The sequence below is a fragment of the Pristiophorus japonicus genome, chromosome 23 (assembly GCF_044704955.1).
Source record: "Pristiophorus japonicus isolate sPriJap1 chromosome 23, sPriJap1.hap1, whole genome shotgun sequence".
Taxonomy (NCBI): Eukaryota; Metazoa; Chordata; class Chondrichthyes; family Pristiophoridae; genus Pristiophorus; species Pristiophorus japonicus.
In genome coordinates, this window is record NC_091999.1 from 29,609,248 (window position 1) to 29,625,471 (window position 16,224).

Below are 16,224 nucleotides of genomic sequence, written 5' to 3' on the forward strand. Positions count from 1 at the left end.
GTCTGGAGCTGCCTTAAGGCGCTAATAGGAATAAGTAGCATTTCTTAATGTGCTGATATGTTGAGAACCTGTGATTATTCCATCACGTGCAAGTCAGAATGACATTTCAATGGATGCTGTAGCTATGTTAGTAACAAGCTATTGTCATCGTAAGGCATGACGTTTCGTTTGGCCATTTGTAAGCTGAACATGTTAAAACTGCAGGCTTAGCAGTTTAGAACAAAGGACAGAAATTTCAACTTGAGACTTCAGATATGGTGGTTTAGAACCACCGAACGTGAGATGTAAATGTCTTGATACTGAAACATTTGAGATAACGGAAAGCATCTTCCAAAGCCTACGTGCGAGACTCTGATCGCTTTGTAAGAGACATGGGTGTATACATTAACCAGTCACATGGGCAGAGCCAACGGTTGAACAGCTGCTAGTCACAGACATATATGGATGTTTTTTATCATTGTAAATTGTCAAGCTTACGCTTCCGCACAATCATTTATAAAACCTGATGCAATTGTGTCTCGGAGAGAGCCTTTGCTAATATTCTCTCCCCTGCATGCTTGTAATAACGTTTCTCACATCATAGCCTGCCCACGACCCAGGGTAGTTTCTTTCCACATCAACAACTGAGGAGTACTGTGAGGTAGGATGAGGTGGAGCAATTGGAATGATGTAAAACAAAAATCAGAAGCCACTATCAACCAGGACCCAGAGATTGTTTTTCACTCTTGAAGCATGCTGCCAGTGCGTCTGCCGTATAATACCGGAAATTGGGTTTTTGAAGTCCTTTTAATTGGACTCTGGATTTGTGGGACATGAATACACCAGAATTGTAAATTAGGCTATATTTTACTGTCTGATACAAGCATTATTTTGCTTTCGATGATTACTAGTCGAAATCACCTAGCATTTTATATAGTGACCAAGAAACAAGTGTAGTTCTCAGTTTAAATGGAGTTGGAAAGCTGAGGGAGAATTAAGATCAGAGATATGCAGAAATAATTCATCAATGATATAGATACAGGAATTGAGAGTAATATCTCCAAGTTTGCAGATGACACTAAGCTGGGTGGCAGTTTGAGCTGTGAGGAGGATGCTAACAGGCTGCAGGGTTAATTAGACAGGTTAGTTGAGTGGGCAACTGCATTAAAGATGCAGTATAATGTGGATAAATGTGCGGTTATCCAATTTGGTGGCAAAAACATGAAGGCAGATTATTATCTGAATGTTGGCAGATTAGGTAAAGGGGATGTGCAACGAGACCTGGGTGTCATGGTACATCAGTCATTGAAGGTTGAAATGCAGGTGCAGCAAGCGGTGAAGAAGGCAAATGGCATGTTGGCTTTCCTGGCTAGGGGATTTGAGTATGGGAGCAGGGAGGTCTTGCGGCAGCTCGACAGGGCCTTGGTAAGGCCTCACCTGGAATATTGTGTTCACTTTTGGTCTCCTAATCTGAGGAAGGACGTTCTTGCTATTGAGGGAGTGCAGCGAAGGTTCACCAGACTGATGCCCGGGATGGCAGGACTGACATATGAGGAGAGACTGGATCGAATGGGCGTCTATTCGCTGGAGTCTAGAAGAATGATAGGGGATCTCATAGAAACATATAAAATTCTGACAGGACTGGACAGGTTAGATGCAAGCAGAATGTTCACGATGTTGGGGGAGTCCAGAACCAGGGGTCACAGTCTAATGATAAAGTGTAAGCCATTTAGGACCAAGATGAGGAGGAACTTCTTCACTCAGAGAGTTGTTAACCTGTGGAATTCTTTTCTGCAGAGAGTTGTTGAGGCCAGTTCGTTAGATATATTCAAGCGGGAGTTGATTATGGACCTTACGACTAAAGGGATCAAGGGGTATGGAGAGAAGGCAGGAAAGGGGTACTGAGGTGAATGATCAGGCATGATCTTATTGAATGGTGGTGCAGGCTCGAAGGGCCGAATGGACTATTCCTGCACCTATTTTCTATGTTTCTATATTTCTATGTTCCTACTGACCTGCTCCCTCAGGTCCTCTCTAAAATGTTTTCAGAGATCACAGTGTAGGTGAGCACCTTAATCTTGGAGCGGTTTGCAGAATTGTGCATAGAATATTAACACTGTGCCTCCCCCACCCCCCGCGCCAGCCTCGCACCAGCACCAGCATGCGGCTCTCCTGCGCTTTCCTATTCTCTCTCCAACCGCACACACTTTTGTCGTTGGTTGTTTTCTAGTGACCACGTTTATTCTGGCCTCGTGTCTCGACCTCGGTACTGGCCTCGGGTCCCAGCCATGCTGCTAGCCTCCTGTGCCAAACTCCCTGATGGTCTTTTCTGTATCTTCCTTGCGTCCTGACCTCCTTGTTGGACCGTGCTGTACCTTCCTTGGATCCCGACCACCCTGTTGTTCTGTGCTGCTCTGTACTTCCTCGTGTCCTGACCTCGCTGTGGGTCTCAGCCTCCCACCTCACTGTTGGTTCGTGCTGTACCTTCCCTGGGTCCCGAGCTTACTGCCGGCCTTGGTTTACCGACCTCGCTGCTGCGCTCTGCCTCCCGGCCCTGCTGCGGGTCCATGCTGTACCTTCCCTGGGTCCCGAGCTTACTGCTGGCCTTGGCTTCCCGACCTCGCTGCAGCATTTGGACTCCGGATCCTGCTGCTGGTCTGTGTTCTACCTTCCCTGGATTCTGTCCTTGCTGCTGACCCGTTCTAAACCGTTCCTGGGTCCCGACCTCACTGGTTGTCCGTGCTGACTATTTCCTGGGTCCTCGCGACCCGCCGATTACTGCCAGTCCTCCGATCCTCGCCGGCAATCGTTTCCCACCAGTCTTCCAATTCTGTAGGCCCGCTGTCACCCGGCAACTGGTGCCGCATTTTCTTTACCGGGATTTTTCCAGTTATCTTGCCAATCGCTGCCCGACTTGGACGGACTGGAGACACCGGGTGTTTGCGCCACATACATCTTCACCGACTGCCAGTGCGTCCGCCTGTATAATGCCAGAAATGGGGTTTTTGAGGTCCTTTTAATTGGACTCTTGATGTGTGGGACATGAATGCACCAGAATTGTAAATTAGAATATATTTTACTGCCTGATACAAGCATTATTGTTGCTTTAGATGATTACAAGTGGAACTCACCTGGCATTTTATATAGGGCGCAAAAAACAAGTGTAGTGCTCAGTATAAATGGGGTTGGAAAGCTGAGGGAGAATTAGACCAGAAATAATTGCAGAAATAAGTCTTCTCCATTTTAAAGTTATACATGCTGCATTCGTTTCATTATATTATGTTTTGGTTTCATGTTATTACCTTTAGGTAAATAACAAGAGTTAGTGTATTTTGGGAAGGAGAGAAGTAGATTTGTATCGAAAATCGGGCATTGCTTGCTGTCGAGGCGGGGAAGGCTAGAGATGCAAAACTGAGGCAGTACAGCGCCACCGCTATCGGGAGAGTGTAATCAAAGCGTGGCACGTTTGCATAAGCAGTTTCCATTATAAATGTAGAGATAGGAACATAAAATGCGAGAAGTTCGCACAAAGATCGCAAAGATATAAGATTTCTATGATATTATAGATAGATATATGGGTCCTGAATTTGAGGTCTGAGGCATACACCCGGAGTACGCCACCGACACGAAAATAAATTGGTGTCTCTGGAGCTTTGGAATCTTCAGGTCTTGGGACTCAATGCATATATCTGCATAAAGGCCAATGGATCCCAGGGAAGCAGCCGGTTCGGAAGCATTCCTGGGATCACCTGGCTGGGCCAGCCCAACCAATTAAATAGAGGGATTCACCATTACCTTATGGGGCTTCCAATTACAAAATACATTCCCATAAGCTTGTGAGAAATCTCTCAATAAAACACAATTCTAATAAAAATAACGAATCCCCTGTTCCAAATGAATGAAACGTCCCTTTTATTAAGCATTTAAAATGTTTCAGGGGCATTCGGTGGGGCGCAGTTGGGCCCTGCACAAGGAAGAGTGTTTTCGGGGTGATCGCCGATGATCAATTAAGATGAATCTTGACAGATCGGAACTTCCGGGTTTTACGTGCATGCGCGGCGCATATGGAAAGTCAGAAGTTGCGGACCCATTCTGAGGACTTACGACGGCGCACGCTGTGCAGACACCATCATCAGCCCGGCTAAATCCGGGCAATTATGAATATTCATCATTTTATTCCAATCGTAAATGGACAGACAGACATATCGATAGATAGACAGTTAGATAGACAGATCGACAGATAGATAGATGGATAGATAGATAGATAAATAGATAGATAGATAGATAGATAGATAGATAGATAGATAGATAGATAGATAGATAGATAGATAGATAGATAGATGGATAGATAGTTAGATAGATAGATAGATAGATAGATAGATAGATAGATAGATAGATAGATAGATAGATAGATAGATAGATAGAAAGATAGATAGATGGATAGATAGGTGGAAAGATATATCGACATGTATACAAACATATAGTGAATGTTGTTGATATAAATTATGACATATAGAGCAATATATAGGTAGACATGCAGACAGACAGACAGTCAGATACAGAGAACGGTACAGTGATGCAGAGAGATCGATAATACTTTTCACAAATCATTTTAATATTTTAAGAGACTAATGTGTAGCCTTGAGTACAGATGGATAGATTGCCATGGTGAATGAGTGTTTGTTTGCTGTTCGTGTTAAGAAAATGGAAAAGGCTCTTTGTAAACATGAGGGTATCGAAATCTCAACGTGCAGTGGCATCTGATCTACAGCAATGTGGCATTGGGTACCAGAGTCTGTAATACTATAATTGAGAAAGGGGGACATGACATGAGCTGGAGATCTCCCTCTGTACTGACTTCTGATCTACAGCAGTTTAGGACTGGTCCCGGGACCGTTCTCATATAATGCGGAAGGGGTGGAGGGGTGGGGGTGGGGGGGGGTTTCCTTGTGTAGTGAAACCTGATAAAAAGTAGTGAGCGATTTGACTAAAATATGTAGACAAATCATGGTGGTGGGAGGGGGTGCGGCAGAGAATTGAATATCAATGAGTATAGACACTTGAACTACTGAAGGTTGGGACGGGGTGTCAGAGTCTGTAATAATATAATGTCAGGAGATGGAAATCTTAATGAATACTGAACTACTACGGGGCAGTTCAATTAGTACTAATCTTGCCCCATAGCCATTTACATCTTTATTTTTGAAGAATATATCAAGGTAATTATGAAGGTTACTAATAAAATCTGCTTCCACCTCCCTCTCAGACAGTGCATACCCTGTCACAATATCGCGCTGCACAAAAATGCCTCCTAATTTGCCATCTCTTTTAATACCGATTAACTTAAATCGATATTGCCTGGTTACGATCCTTCCTCCAGTGGAAACTGTTCAGTTTAATTTACTCTATCGATATCTTGTCTAATATTGAAGACCACTATCAAATCTCCACGTAATCCTCTCTGCTCAAGGCGTCAGCGTTTGCTCAGCAGTCGCACCCGCACCTCTGACATCAGAAGCTTGTGGGTTCAAGTACCGCTACAACGATTTAAGCACATAATGTAGTCTGGCACGCCAGTGCATTGCTGAGGGAGTGCTGCACAGTCGAACGTGCCGTCTTTCTAATGAGATGTTGGTCTGAGGTTTTCCCTGCTCTCTGATGTGAATACAAAAGAACCCATGGCAGGGGAATTTTCCTGGTGCTCCGGCTAATATTTATCCCTCACCCACCATCATTAAAGTACATTATATGCTCGTTTATCTCATTGCTGTTTGTGGGGTCTTGCAATGTATCGATTGGCTGCTGCGTGCCCTACAATGAACAGTGGCTTCACTTCAAAAGTACTTCATTGATTCTAAAGCGTTTTGAGACGTCCTGAGCTCATCAAGCGCGCTAAATTAATTCGTTATTTATTTCCTTTCCACACGCAAACAAGAAAAAATCTCCTTCCCTTCACCCTTCCCCCACTCCATCAGGGCCTACCCATTGGTTTGAGTAGAAACCTCTTTCCACACACTGCCAAGAGCCAGGGCTACTCTTCGCGGTCTCACGCTGTTAACTGGTGTCCCATAAGTATCTATCCCTGGCCCCCAGATATTTCTCATCTAAACGGCGCCCGTCGGGGCCGTCATCCAAAAACACAATATCACGTTCGACATATATGCTAACGACACCCAGCTCGACCTCACCACTACCTCTCTCCACCCCACCAGTTTCTCTAATTTGTCAGGCTGCTTTTGTGACATACGGTATTGGATGAGCAGAAATGTTCTCCAACAAAATATTGGGAGTACTGAAGCATCGTCTTTGCTCTCGCCACAAACTCCGTTCCATAGCCACCCACTCCATTCCTTTCGCTGGCGTCTGACTGAAGCTGAACCAGTCTATCTGCAATCTTGGGATCGTATTTGACTCCGAGATGAGCTTCCAACCACCTTTGCGCTCCATCACCAAGATTGCCTATTTTAACCTCAGTAACCTCGCTATACACCACTCCTACCTCAGCTCATCTGCTGCGGAAACCCTCATTCATGCCTTTCTTATCTCTAGACTTCACTATTTCAACGCTCAGATGGATGTGCTCCCATCTTACACCCTCTATAAACATTACCATATCAAAAGCTCGGCTGCCCGTGCCCTAACTCACACCGACCCGCTCCTCCATCACTGACCTTCATTGGCTCTCGTTCCGGAAAAATCTCCATTTAAAACTCTCATTGTTTTTTTAATTCATCCCTTTCTCGCTAATCTCTGTAACCTTCTCCAATACAACAACCCACCGACACCTGTGCACATCTCTAAATCCCGGCCTTTTGCGCATTCTCTTTGTTAATCACTCAACATTGGTGGCCGTACATATAGCTGCGTAGTTCCTCAGCAAAATAATTCCTCCTTAAACTTCTCCACCTCTCGACCTCGCTCTCAGTCTTTAAGACGCTGCTTAAGACCTACATCTTTGACCAAGCTTTTTCTCATCCATCCTAATTTCTTCTTATGAGGCTCGGTGTCAGATTCTGTTTAATAACTCTCCTGTGTAGCACCTTGGGACGTTTTTCTTGGTTAATGGCGCTACATTGACATAAGTTCTTGTTGGTGTTGACAGACGAGGAACGCATTGCTATAACCTTGAATTAGTAGATTGTGGTGTTTTTAAAAAATTAAATGGTTCGGCTCTTTAACATATACATTCAGAGTTTATTGACTGCCAATTTTAGAATTACAACATTCACAGATTCAAACAACATTTCGCAGCAAACAGCAGGTAACGAAACAGACAATGAGAATTAGTATCTATGTTGAGAACCTGATCGCATTTCTCCTTGATGAAGCAACTAATTAATAAATTGTTTACTTTGACCAAATGCAAGTGTCCACATATAGAATCTGGGATATGAACCAAAATTTTATAGCGGCACAAACTGAGGCCATTCATTCAGATCGGAATTACTGATTGCAATTTTGCCCCTTGTGTGATCCTGTCCCCTCTCTCTCCAGAGCCGTATATAAATATCAATCTAATCCCACAGCCGCGCTCATTCCTCATAGTGCTGTATAAACCGAAACTAATCATACAGCCACTCTCTCTCGGAAGCCCGATACCAATTGCAAACTAACACCAATGCGCCTCTTTCCCCAGATTCATGTAGGAATTCTAATCTAATCCCACAGCAACGCTCATTGCCTATACCCCAGTTACAATCCCAAACTAAGTATGCTTTCTTCTATTTCCCTATATTCGTCGAACTATTCCACTGCATACTCTCCACAAAGCTCTGTATTACTGAAAAACAAATTGCTCTTTCCCCTCTTTCCCCATATTTCTGCATCAATTCAAAACGAATCCCACTGTCCAGCTCACTCCTCATTGCCCTGTACAAATCCCATACTAATCCGACAGCCCTCTCTCTCCCCACAGCCCTCAATCTCACCCAAACTGCTCCTGCTGCCCCACTGTCTCCCCATAACCCTGTATCAATCCCAAACTAATCGCATGGCCCCGCTCTCTCCCCACAGCCCTGTTTCAATCCCACACTAATCACACTGCCACACCCACGCAACATAGCCCTTTATCAATGCCACAAAAATCACACTGCCCACTCAAGCACCATAGCCTTTATCCATCCGAAACTAACCTCAGTGTGCCACTCTCTCCCTATAGTCGTATATGAATCCCAAACTAATGCCACTGCCATGCTCTCTCCTGGCTCTCTTCACGTAGCCTTCTATCAACGCCAAACAATTCCCACTGATCCATCATGAAGGAAGGGAAAAAGCACATGGACCTGCTCCATGCAGTCGATATTTTCCAATTGAGGAACATGGGTGGAGACTCGGTAAAATCAAGTCCCCACATCAATTCTAACCATATACCATCCCGAAAGACTTATGCCTTCCTATTGCCTCCCCGCCCTGTCTACACACAGCATGTCTTAAATTTTATCGTCTTCCATCAGTGAATTATTTGGTCCCATAACTAGATCTACCGTATGCAAACTGCATGTGAAGCACCACTGCTGGCTTGGAGTCGCCGGAAACGTTACAGTACGGCACCAGCAATGAGGTCCAGTAGTCCGAGGTTCGCTCGTGACTTCCGATATTCAGCAGCAGATTGCTCGTGGCGTTGCCCAGGTCAAATTGATGCATGCAATTTGTTTTCATATACTCAAAATGGCAACACATTTGGGATCGAGACAGTAGAAACGAAGTGGCCTCGTAGTGAGTCTCAGCAACTACAACTACATTTAATAATGCACAATTGAATGAAAAATGTTGATGTAGCAATTTGCAATGGGAGATGGTCAGAGAAAAGCATGATCGAGAGATAGATAGATAGACAGATCGATAGATCGATCGATAGATAGATAAATACATAGATAGATAGATAGATAGATAGATAGATAGATAGATAGATAGATAGATAGATAGATAGATAGATAGATAGATAGATAGATAGATAGATAGATAGAAAGATAGATAGATAGACAGATCGATAGATAGTTAGATAGATAGACATACAGACAGATAGATAGACAGATAGACAGACAGTTAGACAGACAGATAGATTGAGAGATAGATCGATAGATAGATCCCTACCGCAGAGAGTTCTTAATGCCAGTTCATTGGATATATTCAAGAGAGAGTTAGATATAGCCCTTGTGGCTAAAGGGATCAAGGGGTATGGAGAGAAAGCAGGACACGGGTTGTGATGTGAATGATTATCCATGATTTTATTGAATTGTGGTGCAGGATGTAAGGGCCGAATGGCCTACTTCTGCACCTATTTTATGTGTTTCTATGTTTCTATCTCCCATTTCCTCCCGCCACCCCAATTGGATGTGATTTCTGGGGTAAAATTCGATAGAGATAGACGGGGTACAGTTGACCCCCACCTATTGGGGAACTGGGTAGGCCAATGGTCCTGAGCTATGTTATTACAGTGCGACAAATATTCATATTAGATCCGGTGTCAGTCAACACAGAGATTTTGAGCAGTGACTTCCTCTCACTACATTTGTATATGACTGGTCCCCACTGCCACGGTGCAGTAGATCAGCTGTCAGTACACAATAAGATTTCCATACCCTGATGATAAAGCTCAGCATTTTCTACATTCTTAATCCGAACTACAAAAAGAGATAGGGTTTTATTCAAAATAATTCAGATATCCGTCCATTCACATTCTTGTTCCAATCTTTCAGATTGAACTTTTATCAATCAACCAAATTGTTCAATGCATCAATATATTTCTATCTATCAGTCTGCCCTATAATCTACATAGAGCTCTATTTGTCTTAATTGCTTAACTTATATCAACAACTCTCTCTATATGTTTGTATATATGTCGGTCGATCTATCTATCTATCTATCTCTCTATCTATCTATCTATCTATCTATCTATCTATCTATCTATCTATCTATCTATCTATCTATCTATCTATCTATCTATCTATCTATCTATCTATCTATCTATCTATCTATCTATCTATCTATCTATCTATCTATCTATCTATCTATCTATCTATCTACCTATCTATCGATCTATCTATCGATCTATCTGTCTATTTATCTATCTATCTATCTATCTATGAACAAATATTTTGTCTCGGCCTTCATGGTACACGACACTAAAAACATCCCAATAATAGACAACAAAGTGGAAATGGGGAGGAGGAAACTTAAAACATTTCACTTAAGAAAAAGTATTGGTTAGCATAATGGGACTAAATTTTCACAAGTCGCCTGGAACTGATGGTCCGCATCCTCGGGTCTTAAAAGAAGTGGCTGCAGAGATATTGGATGCATTGTTTGCATTCTACCAAAATTCCCTGGATTCTGGAGATATCGCAATGGATTGGAAAATCGCAAATATAATGGTGCTATTTAAAAAATGAAGGCGACAGAAAAAAGGACATTATACACTGGTTAGCCTAGCATTTGTCGTGGGGAAAATGCTCGAATCCTTTCGTAAGGAAGTAGTAGCATTGCATTTGCAAAAGCATAATACATTCAAGCAGAGTCAGCATGATTTTTTTTAAAGTAAATCATGTTTGACAAATATTCTGGAATAATTTTAGAATGTAACTATCACGGTGGATAAGAGGGAATGAGTGGATGTTGTGTATTTTGATCTCCAGAAGACATTCGATCAGGTGCCACATAAAGGTTACTGCACACGATACAAGCTCAGGGGGTCGGTGATAATATATTGGCATGGACAGAGGATTGGCTAACTAACAGAAAATAGAGCGTCGGGATAAACGGGTCATTTTACTTTGGGAAAACCGTAATTCATGGGATGCTACAGTGATCAGTGCTATGGCCTCAACTATTTACAATGAAGATTAACGATTTGGATGAAGGAACCATGTGTAATGTCGCCACGTTTGCTGTTTATACAAACATGGGCGGGAAAGCATGTTGTGAGGAGTACACAACGAATATAAAACGGGATATAGACAGGCTAAGTGAATGGGAAAAGATTTTGCAGATGGTGCATAATGTGGGAAAAAGTGAGGTTGTCCACTTTGGCATGAACCATAAAAAAGCAATTTAATATTTTAATAGAGAAGGACTACAAAATTCAGCAGTGCAGAGGGACCTATTTCTCTATCCCTCTGTGAACAAACATTTGGTTTCGATCTTCACGGTACAAGACACTAAACACATCCCAATAATAGACAATAAAGTGACTATAGGGAGGAGGAAACGTAAAACAATCACTTTCACGAAAGAAAAGGTATTGGGTAAAATAATGGAACTAAAGTTGGACAAGTCGCCTGGAACTCATGATCCGCATCCTCAGGTCTTAAAAGAAGTGGCTGCAGAGATATTGGATGCATTGTTTGCAATTTACCAAAATTCCCTGGATTCTGGAGAGATCCCAACGGATAGAAAAATCGCAAATATAACGGTCCTATTTTCAAAAAGTAAGATGACAGAAAGCAGGAAATTAGACACTAGTTAGCCTAACATCTATCGTTGGGAAAATGCCACAGTCCTTTAGTAAGGAAGTAGGAGCATTGCATTTGGAAAAGCGTAATTCATTCAAGCAGAGTCAGCATGAATTTTTTGAGAAGTAAATCATGTTTGGCAAATATACTTGAGTTCTTTGAGGATGTAACTATCAGGGGAGACGAGTGGCTGTGCTGTTTTTGGATTTCCAGAAGGCATTCGATCAGTTGCCACATAAAAGGTTACTGCACAGGAGACAAGCTCAGGGGGTCGGTGGTACTATATTTGCATGGACAGAGGATTGGCTAACTAGCAGAAAACAGAGAGTCGGGATAAACAGTTCATTTTACGGTGGGCAACGGTAACTAATGGGGTGCCACAGTGATCGGTGCTATGGCCTCAACTATTTGCAATCTATATTAATGACATGAATGAATGAATGGAGTGTAATGTGGCCAAGTTTGTTGATTAAGCAAAGGTGGGTGGGAAAGCATGTGGTGAGGAGGACACAGAGAATCTGCAAAGGGATATAGACAGTCTAAGTGAGTGGGAAAATATTGGGCAGATGGGGCATTATATGGGAAAGTGTGGCAGGAACAACAACAAAAAAAATAATATTTTAATAGAGATGGATTACAAAATGCCGCAGTACAGCGGGACCTGAAGTCTTGAGCATGAAACACAAACGTTAGTATGAATGTAAGGCAAGTAATCAGGGAGGCAAATTGAATGTTGGCCTTTATTGCAATGGGGATGGAATATAAACGTAGGAAAGTCCTGCTACAACTGTACAGGATATTGGTGTGACCACACCAACAACACTTCGTACAGTTTTGGTCTCCTTATTTAACGAGGGATATACTGGCATTGGATGGAGTTCAGAAAAGATTCACTAGTTTGAATCCTGAGATAAATGTGGTGACTTATGAAAAAAGGTGGAGCAGGTTGGATCTATACACATTGAGGATTAGAAGAATGAGATGTGAACACGTTGAAACATATAAGTTACTGAGGGTGTTCGACAAGTTAGATGCAGAGAGCATGCTTAACTATCTATCTACCTCTCCGTTTTCCTCTGCCACCCCAATTGGATGCGAATTCTGATGTGAACCTCAATAGTATACAAGCATTGGTAGGATGAGTGTTTGATTCACCCCTGGAACTTGAGGTGAAATGCAAACGCGGAAAAGGGGATGAACGTCTGTTCTATCTAATGGTGGACAGGATGTGTCAGTAGCTCAGTTACTTTCGTTTGGAGACGGGATCAAATTCATACACAGATAGACGGGATATAGTTGTCCTCCCTCTATTGGGGGACTGGTTAGGGCAATGTTCCTGGACTTTGTTATTACAGATAAACACGTGTTCATATTAGATCCAGTGTCAGTTGACACAGATATTTTCATCTGTGACTTCCTCACACTACATTTGTACATGACGAATCCCCATAACCACAGTGCAGTAAATCATGTGTCAGTACATACTGAGATTTATATCTCCTGACTTCCTCCCACAGTATTAGTGTATGATTAGATCTCATTGACATTGTGCAGTAGATCAGGTGTCAGCACACAATAAGATTTCCATACCCTGATGATGACACTAAGCATTTTACACATTCTTAATCAGAACTTCAAACAGAGATAGGGTTTTATTCAAAATAATTCACAATTCATCTGTTCACATTCTTATTCTACTCCTTGGGATTCAACATGACATTTGTCAATCTACCAAATTATTTATTGCATCAATACCTTTCGATCTATCAGTCTGTCCAATAATCTACATATTGCACTCTCTGTCCTAATTTATATCAACAACCCTCTCTATAATGTTGTACATATATCGATATATCTTTCCATCTATCTATCTCTATCTCTATCTCTTTCTCTCTCTCTCTCTCTCTCTCTCTCTCTCTCTCTCTCTCTCTCTCTCTCTCTCTCTCTCTCTCTCTCTCTCTCTCTCTCTCTCTCTCTCTCTATCTATCTATCTATCTATCTGTCTATCTATCTATCTATATATCTAACTATCCTAACATGTATCTATCTATCTATCTATCTATCTATCTATCTATCTATCTATCTATCTATCTATCTATCTATCTATCTATCTATCTATCTCTCTCTCGCTCTCTCTATCTCTCACACACAATCTCTCGCTCTTTTTCTCCATCTATCCATCTATCTACCTTTATATGTACATATCTACCTATCCATCTATCTATCTCTCTATCTATATATGAACGAATATTTGTTATCGGTCATCACGGTACACGATACTAAAAACATCCCAATATAGAAACATAGAAACTAGGTGCAGGAGTAGGCCATTCGGCCCTTCTAGCCTGCACCGCCATTCAATGAGTTCATGACTGAACATGCAACTTCAGTGCTCCATTCCTGCCTTCTCGCCATACCCCTTGATCCCCCTAGTAGTAAGGACTTCATCAAACTCCTTTTTTAATATATTTAGTGAATTGGCCTCAACAACTTTCTGTGGTAGAGAATTCCACAGGTTCACCACTCACTGGGTGAGGAAGTTTCTCCTCATTTCGGTCCTAAATTGCTTACTCCTTATCCTCAGACTGTGTCCCCTGGTTCTGGACTTCCCAACATTGGGAACATTCTCCGTGGATCTAACCTTTCTAAACCCATCAAAATTTTAAACGTTTCTATGAGGTCCCCTCTCATTTTTCTGAACTCCAGTGAATACAAGCCCAGTTGATCCAGTCTTTCTTGATAGGTCAGTCCCGCCATCCCGGGAATCGCCGCACTCCCTCAATAGCAAGAATGTCCTTCCTCAGGTTAGGAGATCAAAACTGTAAACAATACTCCAGGTGTGGCCTCACCAAGGCCCTGTACAATTGTAGCAACACCTCCCTGCCCCTGTACTCAAATCCGCTCGCTATGAAGACCAACATGCCTTTTGCTTTCTTAACCGCCTGCTATACCTGCATGACAACCTTCAATGACTGATGTACCATGAAACCCAGGTCTCGTTGCACCTCCCATTTTCCTAATCTGTCACCATTCAGATAATAGTCTGTCTCTCTGTTTTTACCACCAAAGTGGATAACCTCACATTTATCCACATTATACCTCATCTGCATGCATTTGCCCACTCACATAACCTATCAAAGTCGCTCTGCAGCCTCCTGGCATCCTCCTCGCAGCTCACACTGCCACCCAACTTAGTGTCATCCGTAAATTTGGAGATACTACATTTAATCCCATCGTCTAAATCATTAAGGTACAATGTAAACAGCTGGGGCCCCAGCACAGAACATTGCGGTACCCCACTAGTCAATGCCTGCCATTCTGAAAAGTACCCATTTACTCCTACACTTTGCCTCCTGTCTCACAACCAGTTCTCAATCCATGTCAGCGCACTACCCCCAATCCCATGTGCTTTAACTTTGCACATTAACCTCTTGTGTGGGACCTTGTCGAAAGCCTTCTGAAAGTCCAAATATACCACATCAACTGGTTCTCCCTTGTCCACTCTACTGGAAACATCCTCAAAAAATTCCAGAAGATTTGTCAAGCATGATTTCCCTTTCACAAATCCATGCTGACTTGGACCTATCATGTCACATCTTTCCAAATGCACTGCTATGACATCCTTAATAATTGATTCCATCATTTTACCCACTACCGGTGTCAGGCTGACCGGTCTATAATTCCCTGTTGTCTCTCTCCCTGCTTTTTTAAAAAGTGGGATTACATTGGCTACTCTCCACTCGATAGGAACTGATCCTGAGTCAATGGAATGTTGGAAAACGACTGTCAATGCATCCCCTATTTCCAAGGCAACCTCCTTAAGTACGCTGGGATGCAGTGCATCAGGCCCTGGTGATTTATCGGCCTTCAATTCCATCAATTTCCCCAACACAATTTCCCGACTAATAAGAATTAACTCAGTTCCTCCTCCTTACTAGACCCTCTGACCCCTTTTATATCCAGAAGGTTGTTTGTGTCCTCCTTAGTCAATACCGAACCAAAGTACTTGTTCAACTGGTCCGCCATTTCTTTGTTCCCCGTTATGATTCCCCTGATTCTGACTGCAGGGGACCCACCTTTGTCTTTACTAACCTTTTTCCCTTACATATCTATAGAAACTTTTGCAATCCATCTTAATGTTCTCTGCAAGCTTCTTCTCGTAATCCATTATCCTTGCCCTCATCAAACCCTTTGTCCTCCTCTGCTAAGTTCTAAATTTCTCCCAGTCCCCGGGTTCGCTGCTATTTCTGGCCAATTTGTATGCCACTTCCCTGGCTTTAATACTATACCTGATTTCCCTTGATAGCCACGGTTGAGCCACCTTCCCTTTTTCATTTTTACGCCAGACAGCAATGTACAATTGTTGTAGTTCATCCATGCGGTCTCTAAATGTCTGCCATTGCCCATTCACAGTCAACCCCTTAAGTCTCATTCGCCAATCTATCTTTGCCAATTCACGCCTCATATCTTCAAAGTTAGCCTTCTTTAAGTTCTGGACCATGGTCTCTGAATTAACTGTTTCATTCTGCATCCTAATGCAGAATTCCACCATATTATGGTCACTCTTCCCCAAGGGGTCTCGCAAAACGAGATTGCTAATTAATCCTCTCTCATTACACAACACCCAGTCTAAGATGGACTCCCCCCTAGTTGGTTCCTCGACATATTGGTCTCGAAAACCATCCCTTATGCACCCCAGGAAATCCTCCTTCACCGTATTGCTTCAAGTTTGGTTCGCCCAATCTATGTGCATATTAAAGTCACCCATTATAACTGCTGCACCTTTATTGCTTGC

At 42.6% G+C, this 16,224-nt stretch overlaps 1 pseudogene; it reads left to right on the forward strand.

Annotated features, from left to right (window-relative positions):
- The first annotated feature begins 11,230 nt into the window (after positions 1–11,230).
- The window catches only part of LOC139235465 (Ig heavy chain C region-like), an 88,042-nt pseudogene continuing 83,048 nt past the window's right edge, over positions 11,231–16,224 (forward strand).